Source organism: Colobus angolensis, unplaced genomic scaffold (assembly GCF_000951035.1).
Source record: "Colobus angolensis palliatus isolate OR3802 unplaced genomic scaffold, Cang.pa_1.0 Scaffold276, whole genome shotgun sequence".
NCBI classification, from domain to species: Eukaryota; Metazoa; Chordata; class Mammalia; order Primates; family Cercopithecidae; genus Colobus; species Colobus angolensis.
Window position 1 is genome coordinate 1,351,431 of NW_012115999.1, and position 11,141 is coordinate 1,362,571.

The 11,141-nt window shown below is 34.7% G+C and overlaps 1 protein-coding gene and 1 pseudogene across 2 annotated transcripts in view; both read left to right on the plus strand.

Annotated features, from left to right (window-relative positions):
* The window catches only part of TMEM38B (transmembrane protein 38B), an 86,446-nt gene that overhangs the window by 60,772 nt on the left and 14,533 nt on the right, over positions 1-11,141 (plus strand). The gene's annotated exons all lie outside the window — the stretch shown is intronic.
* LOC105516148 lies at positions 3,802-6,383 on the plus strand (annotated as a pseudogene).

Below are 11,141 nucleotides of genomic sequence, written 5' to 3' on the forward strand. Positions count from 1 at the left end.
AAAAATAAAAAAATATGAAATTGACCACATAATTGGAAGTAAAACACTCCTCAGCAAATGTAAAAGAAGTGAAATAATAACTGTCTCTTACACCACAGCACAATCAAATTAGAACTCAAGATTAATAAATGCACTCAAAACCAGACAACTACAGGGAAATTGAACAACCTGCTCCTGAATGACTCTTGGGTAAATAATGAAATTAAGGCAGAAATCAAGAAGTTCTCTGAAACTAATGAGAATAAAGAGACAGCATACCAGAATCTCTGGGATGCAGCTAAGACAGTGTTAAGAGGGAAATTTACAGCACTAAATGCCCTCATAAAATCCTAGAAAGATCTCAAATTAACAACCTATCACCTCAACTGAAAGAACTAGAGAACCAAAAGGAAACCCCAAAGCTAGCAGAAGACAAGAAATAATCAAGATCAGAGCTGAACTGAAGGAGACAGAGACATGAAAAACCCTTCAAAAAAAAAAATCAACAAATCCATGAGCTCGTTTTTGGAAAACATTTATAAATAGACTGCTAGCTAGACTAATAAAGAAAAGCAGAGAAGAATCAAACACAATCAGAAATGATAAGGGGGATATCACCACTGACCCCACAGAAATACAAACAACCATCTGTATAAAGAACAATATACTATAAACAGAGAATAATAGAAACACCTCTGTGCAAATAAACTAGAAAATCTAGAAGAAATGGATAAGTTCCTAGACACATACACCCTTGCAAGAGTGAACCAGGAAGAAGCTGAATCCCCAAATAGACCAGTAATGAGTTATTAAATTGAGGCAGTAATAAATAGCCTACCAACCAAAAAAAGCCCAGGACCAGATGGATTCACAGCTGAATTCTACCAGAGGTAGAAAGAATTGCTGGTACCATTCTACTGAATCTAGTCCAAAATATTGAAAAGGAGAGACTCCTCCCTAACACACACTGGGGCCTGTCAGGGAGAGGTGGAGGGAGGGAGAGCATCAGGAAGAATAGCTAATGAATGCTGGGCTTAATACCTATGTTATGGAATGATCTGTGCAGCAGTCCACCATGGCACACATTTACCTGTGTAACAAACCTGCACATCCTGTACATGTACCCCAATCTTAAATGAAAGTTGAAGAATAAAGAAAAATAAATATTAAAGAAAAAGTGTGACTCCTCTGAATTTGTTATTCTTTTTGAGAATTGTTTGACTATTCTGGGTCACTAGCATTGCCATATGAACTTTGGGATCAACTTCACAATTTCTGCAAAGAAGCCAGCTCTTATTTTGATAGGGATTGCTTTAAATCTGTAAATTGATTTGAGAATAATTGCCATCTTAACAGTAAGGTTTCCAATTTATCAACACAGGAGTTCTTTTGATTTAGTTTGGCCGTCTTTGTTTTCAGTATACACGTCTTACACTTTTTTTGTTAAATTTATTCCTAAGTATTTTATTCTTTTTTGATTTTATACTAAATATAATTGTTTAAAAATATAACTTCCAGGTTATTACAAATATGTAGAAATACAATTGATATTTGTATATTGATTTTGTATCCTGCAACCTTGCTGAACTCATTTATTAGTTCTAATAAATGTTTTAAAAGGTAGATTCCTGGCCGGGCATGGTGGGTCATTCCTGTAATCCTAGCCCTTTGAGAAGCCAAGGTTGGCAGATCACTTGAGGTCAGGAGTTTGAGACCAGTCTGGCCAACATGATGAAATCCTGTCTCTACTAAAAATACAAAAACGGAGGTTTCAGTGAGCCAAGATTGCGCCACTGCACTCCAGCCTTGGCAACAGAGCCACACTCCATCTCAAAAATAATAATAATAATAATAAAATAAATAAATAATAAAATAGAAGAAAGATTCCTTAGGATTTTCTATATGCGGGATCATGTCATCTGCAAATAGAGATAATTTTACTCTTTACTTTTCAATCTGCATATCTTTAATTTTCTTGCCCAGTTATCCTGGCTAGAACCTCCAGTATAGTGTTGATAGAAATGGAGAGAATGAACATTCTTGTCTTTTTCTTGATCTTAGAGAGAAAGCATTTGGTATTTCACCATTAAGCATAATGTTGGTTATGGGTTTTTCCTAGATGCCTTTTAGCAGAGTAGGAGGTTAATTCCTTTCTACTCCTAGTTTGCTGAATGGGTGGGAGCTGTATTATTTTTGAGTTTCTAACTTTAATCTTTAAAGAAAATGAATGTATATTGTGGGTTTGGTAAGAATAAATAAATAGTGCTGGTATCTTACATTTTCTTGAGTTACAGGATCAGCTTTTGTTTATGACCTAATTTGTGGAATAAAAATGATAATTTTTCTTACAATTTTTGTTGGATGTAAAGTTCTATATTTTAACACCCAGACTTAAACACCATACTGCAATGTAATAATAATAAAGATATTTAAAAATTGGGAAACATAAATGTTGAACTTCTTTTATAATATTTCTCAACATTTTTCCTAATTAGAAAGTATGTCCACCAGTTTGTAAATAGAATATTCATTTTTAACTAATTCATTTGCCCAAATCCCATTTAGAGTTTACTGAAACTGATAATATATTTCATAATCTTAATCATTTTTTTTATCTTTTAAATTTTATTTCAATAGTTTTTGGAGAACAGATGCTTTTTTGGTTACATAGATAAGTTCTTTAGTGGTAATTTCTGAGATTTTGGTACACCTAAGCAATGTATACTATACCCAATGTGTAGTCTTTTGTCCTTCATCTCTGTCCCACCCTTCCCCTCAGGTCCTCAAAGTTCATTGTATCATTCTTATGCCTTTGCATCCTCACAGCTTAGCTCCCACTTATAAGTGAGAACACACGATATTTGGTTTTTCATTTCTGAGTTACTTCACTTAGAATAATGGTCTTCAGCTCCATCCAGGTTGCTGCAAATGCCATTATTTCGTTCCTTTTTATGGCTGATTAGTATTCCATGGTGTATACATACCATATTTTCTTTATCCACTTTTTGGTTGTTGGGCATTTAGGCTGGTTTCATATTTTTGCAGTTGCTAATTGTGCTGCTATAAACATGAGTTTGCAAGTGTCTTTTTCATATAATGACTTCTTTTCCTCTGTGGAGATACCCAGTTGTGGGATTACTGGATCAAATGGTAGTTCTACTTTTAGTTCTTTGAAGAATCTCCATACTGTTTTCCATAGTGGTTGTACTAGTTTATATTCCCACCAGCAGTGTAAACGTGTTCCCTTTTCACCACATCTACATCAATGTTTTAAAAATATTTAAAAATAAAAATTGACTCTATAAGGAGTATTGTGAAATAGAGCTGTTGTGAAATAAAGCAGAAGGAATGGTAAAGAATGACTAAAACTGAAAAGAGGCTGTTGAGTTTTGAAATTAAGAGATATTTGGTGACCTTAGTAAAAGCAATTTCAGTGGACTGGTAAGGGATAGAAAAATGATTGTAATCAACTGAGGTGAATAAAAAAGTGAAGATGAAGAGTATAAACTATTTTAAAGGGATTTAGAGGGAGTATAAACAGGAATAAAACTTGGAAGAGCATTTTGGCAATATCTGACGAGGGTGAAAATTCACATACCTTGTGACCTGTTAACTCTGTTTTTAGGTATAACCAACAGCAGTGTTTCCCAAGGTATGGTACAGGGCCCAACTTTATCAGGATCCCTTTAAAAAAATGCTTTAGCAGTTGCTATTCAAATTGGCGGCGGGGCCGATGGTTGTGCTGAGACTCGTCACTGCCCAGGCCGCTGGGCCTGAGTGTTGCCTTCGCCGCCATGGACACCACCGGGTGCTGACAGACCTATGGAGAGTCTGGGTGTGCCTCTTGGGCCTTATCGGGCCACCAAGCTGGAATACCTTTCAGGCAGGCGTGTGTTATTATTCCTACTTTACCAGTGTGGACACTGAGGCTCACAGACGTTAGATGCCTTCTAAAGTCACATCTACAGCAAGTGGCAGAGCTAGAACTCAGATCTTCCTGGTATGGCAATCTTAAATGGATTCTGCTACTTATGGAATGAAGTTACCACATCTTTTTGAGCATGAATGCCTCTAAGAAAACATAGGCAACGCTTAAAAAAATATGGCAATTGTTTCACAGCAGGAGAAGCAGTGGATTGACTTTATGACCTATTAAGAAATAATAGCAATTGTAGTCCCAAAGTTACAAAGTTACAAGGCAACAGACTATCCAACTTTTGAGGATATTTCTGAAGAATCATGTAATTGAAGATATCAAAGGCAGGTGGGGATCAGAAAATGTTGATGATAATAACCAGCTCTTCAGATTTCCTGCTATTTCGCCACTTAAAACTCTACCACGAAGGCATCCAGAATTGAGAAAAAACAACATAGAGAACTTTTCCAAAGATAAAGATAGTATTATTAAATGATGAAACTGATCTCGTAGAACTCCTAAAAAGCATGGAATACATTTATCTCAGGAAAATGCCAAGAAAATAAAGCATGAAATAATCAATGAAGATCAAGAAAATGCAGTTGGTAATAGAGAACTAAGCCAGGAAGATGTTGAAGAAATTTCGAGATATGTTGTTCTGATCTACCTGCAAACCATTTTAGGTGTGCCATCCCTAGAAGAAGTCATAAATCCAAAACAAGTAATTCCCCAATATATAATGTACAACATGGCCAATACAAGTAAACATGGCGTAGTCATACTACAAAACAAATCAGATGACCTCTCTCACTGGGTATTATCTGTCAGGAGGCCTGGCAGATTGGCCAAGAACTGATGATATGAATAATTCAACTTATGTTGGATTTAAACAAGTTGTATTCAGAACAATCACAGATTATTTTCTAGATCTCCCTGAACCTCTACTTACTTTTGAATATTACAAATTATCTGTGAACATTTTGGTTATTTGTGGCTATGTCATAGTTTCAGATAGATCCAGTGGGATACATAGAATCCAAGATGATCCACAGTCTTAAAAATTCCTTCACTTAAACAATTTGAATTCCTTCAGATCAACTGAGTACCTTCTTCTCAGTCTACTTCATAGAGAAAAAAGAAGAATCAGATTATTCTGAGAGACTACAGATAAGCAATCCAGGATTTCAAGAAAGATGTGCTAAGAAAATGCAGCTAGTTAATTTAAGAAACAGAAGAGTGAGTGCTAATGACATAATGGGAGGAAGTTGTCATAATTTAATAGGGTTAAGTGGTATGCATGATCTATCCTCTAACAGCAAACCAAGCTGTTGTTCTTTGGAAGGTATTGTAGATGTGTCAGGGAATTCAAGTAAAGAGGCATCCAGTGTGTTTCATCTATCTTTTCCAAACATAGAAGGACAAAATAATAAACTGTTTTTAGAGTCTAAGCCCAAAGAGGAATTCCTGTTGAATCTTCATTCAGAGAAAAATACTCAAAAGCCATTCTGTGCTGATTTTAAGAGAACCACTACTTTGACTGCTCAAGACCAAGAGAACTTGTGTAATGGGAAATGCAAGTCAAAATGGCTTTGTAGGTCTCAGAAGTAGTACAAGAAGGAATAGTTATATCAATACACCAGTGGCTGAAATTATGAAACCAAATGTTGGACAAGGCAGCACAAGTGTGCAAACAGCTATGGAAAGTGAACTCAGAGAGTCTAGTGCCACAATCAATAAAAGACTCTGCAAAAGTTCAATAGAATTTTCAGAAAATTCTTTACTTCCAGCTTCTTCTGTGTTTACTGGCACACAAGAGTTTCCTGCAACCTCAATTAGAGAGGGTTGCCATCGATGCTGTACAGTTATGTTGTTTGTTACTTCCCCCACCAAATTGTAGAAAGCTTCAACTTTTAATGCATATGATTTCCCAAATGAGTCAAAATGTTGATATGCGCAAACTTCATGATGCACTGGGCACGATATCACTGAGGATACATACCTTTTCTTGGTGTGTGCTATGCTGTGCTGAAGAAGTGGATCTTGATGAGCTTCTTGCTGGAAGATTAGTTTCTTTCTTAACAGGTCATCATCAGGAAATTCTTCAAGTACCCTCTTAAAGACTGCAGCGGAAAAACATCTTGACTACTTAAGAAAGGGACATATTGAAAGTCCTGGAGATGGATTGTTTGTTTCTTTGCCAACTTATTCATACTATAAGCAGATTAGTGCTCGGGACTTTGATGAGCAAAAAGTTTCTACCTCTCAAGCTGCAATTGCAGAACTTTTAGGAAATATTATTAAAAACAAGAGTTTACCTCTAGAGGAGAAAAGAAAAAAGCTAAAACAGTTTCAGAATGAATATCCCTTGATATATCAGGAAAGATTTCCAACCACGGAGAGTGAAACAGCACTTTTTGGTGACGAACCTACAATCAAGCAACCAATGCTGATTTTAAGAAAACCAAAGTTCCATAGTCTAAGATACTAACTGAATTAAAAATCATGTAATAGTTGTGGAACTTTTGTAAATGAAACCATATCTGAGAATGTAACTAATCAAAAGGAAGTCTGTTATTAATAAGGTATTTCTAAATAAACACATTATGTAAGGAAGTACCAAAGTGAGACTCCTAGGAAACTAACTAGATCTCAACTGAGAGCACATAACAATAGGTGATACCAAATACTTTTTGTTTTTAACACAGCTATCCAGTGAGGCTATCATGATGTGTACTAAAATTTTATTTACTTGAATTTTGAAACCTGAGCTGTGTTCATCAAGATTAAACTGTAATTCTGTTTTTAAAAGAAAATTTATCTGCATATGTGCAAGTTCTGAGATATTAGCTAATGAATTAGTTATTTGGGGTTACTTCTTTGTTTCTAAGTATAAGAATGTGAAGAATATTTGAAAACTCAATGAAATAATTCTCAGCTGCCAAATGTTGCACTCTTTTGTATATTCTTTTTCCACTTTTGATCTACTTATATATATGTGTGTGTTTTTAAAATATGTATATATTTTATCAGATTTGGTTTTGCCTTAACTATTATCCCCAACTGCTTCAGTCATTCATTTGTTCTATATATATATATTTTGAATTCTAATTTGCATAGACTATTAGAAGATGGGGATATAAAAGAAATATAAGGCAATCATATATTCATTCAAAAGATACTTATTTAGCAACTGCTATATGCCTTTCATTGTTCCAGATATATGGAGACAATGATAAATAAAATATATAATCTCTTCTATAAGGTATTTATTTTTAATCAAGGGAGATACACTTATCAGATGCTTAAAATAACAACACTACCCACTGAAATCAGGGCATATATAATCATTCAGCTCAAGACTGACTTCTATGATGATGGAATAGGTCTCTAAGCTAGTGGTTTTCAAATTGGTGCACATTGGACTCACCCGAGGAGTTTTAAAACAGCCTATATGCCTAGGGCCTAACTTACACTAAATAAATCTGAATTTTAGGGATGTTGTATAGGAATTAGTATTTTTTTTAATCTAGGTGATTCCAGTATTCAGCCAAGTGTGAGAATCAATGTCCTCAATGCTTTTTTTAAACATGTTTATAAGTGTCAAGATAGTGGCACATTGACTTTATTTTTTCATTGGAAGAAAATGCCTGCCAAGTATAAATGCCTCTCATCTTAAAACAAGGTTCTTCAGGTTTCTGCTTGATTGACTTGGTACAAACTTGAAGCAAGTTGCCTTCTATTTTTTACTCCAAGATTGTTTGATATCTATTCCTTAAGTGTAAAGAAATATATAATGCCTGGGTTGTAATAAAATCTTAATGTTTAATGACTATTCTAATTTCTCAATATAATTTCATACTATTTCTCTATAAAATGATAGTGTTCCATTTAACATTACTGATTTTTATTAAAAATCTGGACAGAGAATTATAAATAGGACTTTATCCTAGAAACTCTGGCTATAAAATTATTGGACCAAATTGAATTCTTTCTAAGGCATTAGTATGCTAAAACTTTCTTTGTTTATAGATATGTAAAATGTGGGTTATATTGCAAATTGAGATTAAAATTATTTGGGGTTTTGTAACAATTTTAAAAAATACTTTAGCAAAGTAGCATTTAATATTTATGAAATTATTAGAAATGAGCTCCTTTAAAAATTTTTAAAAGTCAACTTTTTAGAAGTATAATTGATGCATAAATAAACTATATTCATGGATAATCAAGTACATTCCGTCTAGGAGTACATTTTGATGAGTTTTGACAAATTTGTATAGCTGTGTAACCACTACCACAGTCAGTGTATGAAACATTTCTATCATTTCGGAGCATTCCCTTGTACCTTGCTCTAGTAAATCCCAGCCACTATCCATAGCCCCAGTGTACCATTTATCCACTTTATATCACTACAGATTAGAGTTGTCTTTTCTGTAGTTTCATATAGAGTCATATAGTATGTACTCATTTTGTTTTTGAGATTTACCCATATAATTACATATTCCTAAGTAGTATTAGGTACCACAATTTGTTTTTCCAGTTATCTGTTGATGGGTTTTGGTGTATCTCCAGCTTTTGATTATTTGAATAAGGTTGTTATAAATAAAGCTGCTATGAATATGTGTACATATATGTCTATATATAGACATGTATTTTCTTTGTCTTTTTTATTTTTTTTGAGACAGAGTCTTGCTCTGTTGCCCAGGCTGGAGTGCAGTGGTGTAGAAATAAGCTTGTCTGTAGGACCTACATAGCCAGCATTGCCATTACTGGAGCCATCAGTGAATTTTAAGATGCCCAGATTTCATATTGTTCAAACACACATGCTCTACAATTTGTGCGGTTGATACAATCACAGGGTCCTGAGGCGACATTCATCCTCCTCAGTTTACAAAGAAGATGACAGGATTAAGAGATTAAAGTAAAGACAGGCATAGAAAATCACAAGGATATTCATTGGGGAAGTGATAAGTGTCCATGAAATCTTCACAGTTTATGTTTAGAGATTACAGTAAAGATAGGCATAAGAAATTATAAAAGTATTAATTTGGGAAACTAATAAATGCCCATGAAATCTTCACAATTTATGTTCTTCTGCCGCGGCTTCAGCCGGCCCCTCCGTTCGGGGTCCCTGACTTCCCGCAACAGTATTAGGTACCACAATTTGTTTTTCCGGTTATCTGTTCATGGGTTTTGGTGTATTTCCAGCTTTTGATTATTTGAATAAGGTTGTTATAAATAAAGCTGCTACGAATATATGTACATCTATGTCTATACATAGACATGTATTTTCTTTGTCTTCTTTTTTATTTTTTTTTGAGACAGAGTCTTGCTCTGTTGCCCAGGCTGGAGTGCAGTGGTGTGATCTTGGCTCACTGCAACCTCCGCCTCCTGGGTTCAAGTGATTCTTCTGCCTCAGCCTCTCGAGTAGCTGGGAATATAGGTGTGTGCCACCACGCCTGGGTAATTATTTGTATTTTTAGTAGGGAAGGAGTTTCACCATGTTAGCCAGGATCGTCTCAATCTCCTGACCTCATGATCCGCCTGCCTCGGCCTTCCAAAGTGCTGGAATTACAGGCGTGAACCACTGTGCCTGGCCAGACATGTATTTTCATTTCACTTAATAACTAGGAGTAGAATTGCTAGGTCATCTGAAAAGCATATGTTTATCTTTTTAAGAAACTGCCACACTATTTTTCAAAATGGTTGTATCATTTTACATTCCCACCAGCAATGTATGAGACTTCTGATTGTCCTAGATCCTTGTTAATTATTTGGTATTATCAGTCATTTTAATTTTAGCATTTTATAGGTATGAGGTGATACCGCATTGTAGTTTTATTTAGCATTTCTCTGGTGGCTAGAGACTTGCGTGTCTTTTCATGTGTTTACTGGCCATTCATATATCATCTTTTGAACAGTGTCTGTTTAAATATTTTGTCCGTTAAAAATTGTATTATTATTGAGTTGTAACAGTTCTCTGTATATTCAGGATGTCAATCCTTGGTGAGATATATGTATTCCAAATAATTTTCTCCCAGTTTATGCTGTTCCTTTTTATTTCTTTAGTGTTGTCTTTAGAAGAGCTGAAGTTTTAAATTTTGATGAAGTTTACTTTACTAGATTTTCCTTTCATGGTCCTTCTTTTTGTGTCCTATTTAAGAAATTATTTTATTCCTCAAGGTTTTGAAGAGTTTTCACCTGTTTCTTCTAAAAGTTTTATAATTTTTGCTTTTTTTTCTGTGCGTGTTTTTTTTAAATTATACTTTAAATTCTAGGGTACAGGTGCACAACATGCAGGTTTTTAAAATATATATACATGTGCCATGTTGGTGTGCTGCACCCATTAACTCATCATTTACATTAGGTATATTTCCTAATGTTATCCCTCCCCCCTCCCCCCACCCCACAACAGGCCCTGGTGTGTGGTGTTCCCCACCCTGTGTCCAATTGTTCTCATTGTTCAATTCCCACCTATGAGTGAAAACATACGGTGTTTGGTTTTCTGTCCTTGCGATTGATGGTTTCCAGCTTCATCCATGTCCCTGCAAAGGACATGAACTCATCCTTTTTACTTTTAGAGTCTGTGAACCATTTCAAAATAAGTTTTATGAGTCCTATGAGGTAAGGGTCAGGTTTTTTGGGTTTTTTTTCCATATGAATATGAAGTTGTTACAACACTGTTGAAAAGACAGTTCTTTCCCTCATTGAATGATCTTGCCACCTTTGTTGAAAATCAGTTGGCTTGACCTATGTGGGTCTATTTCTGGAGTGTATTCTGTTCTGTTGATTTATATGTCTATTTCTAGCCAATACTAAACTGTATTAATTACCATAACTTTATAATAAGTCTTAAAATCAAGTAGTACAGTTTCTCCAACTTTATTCTTTTTTCAATATTTCTTAGGATAGTCTACATCTTTTATATTTCTAAATTAGTTTTCTGATTAAGTTGTCACTTTCTATGGAAAAAACGCCTTCTGGAATTGTTTTTGAGATTGTGTCTATAGATTAATTTGAGAAGAAATCAGGTCTTAAAAAGATTTAGTCTGTTGATCTCTGAACATGGTATGTTTCTCCATTTATTTAGGCCTTCTTTAAATTTTTGGAGTACGATTTAGTGATTTTCATTGTTTTATATGTATCTTGTTAAATTTAAATTTATCTTGAAGTAGTTCATATTTTTGGATGCCTTTAGAAATAGTAGTTTTTCAAGGCAATCCTAAGTCAAAAGGACAAAGCTGGAGGC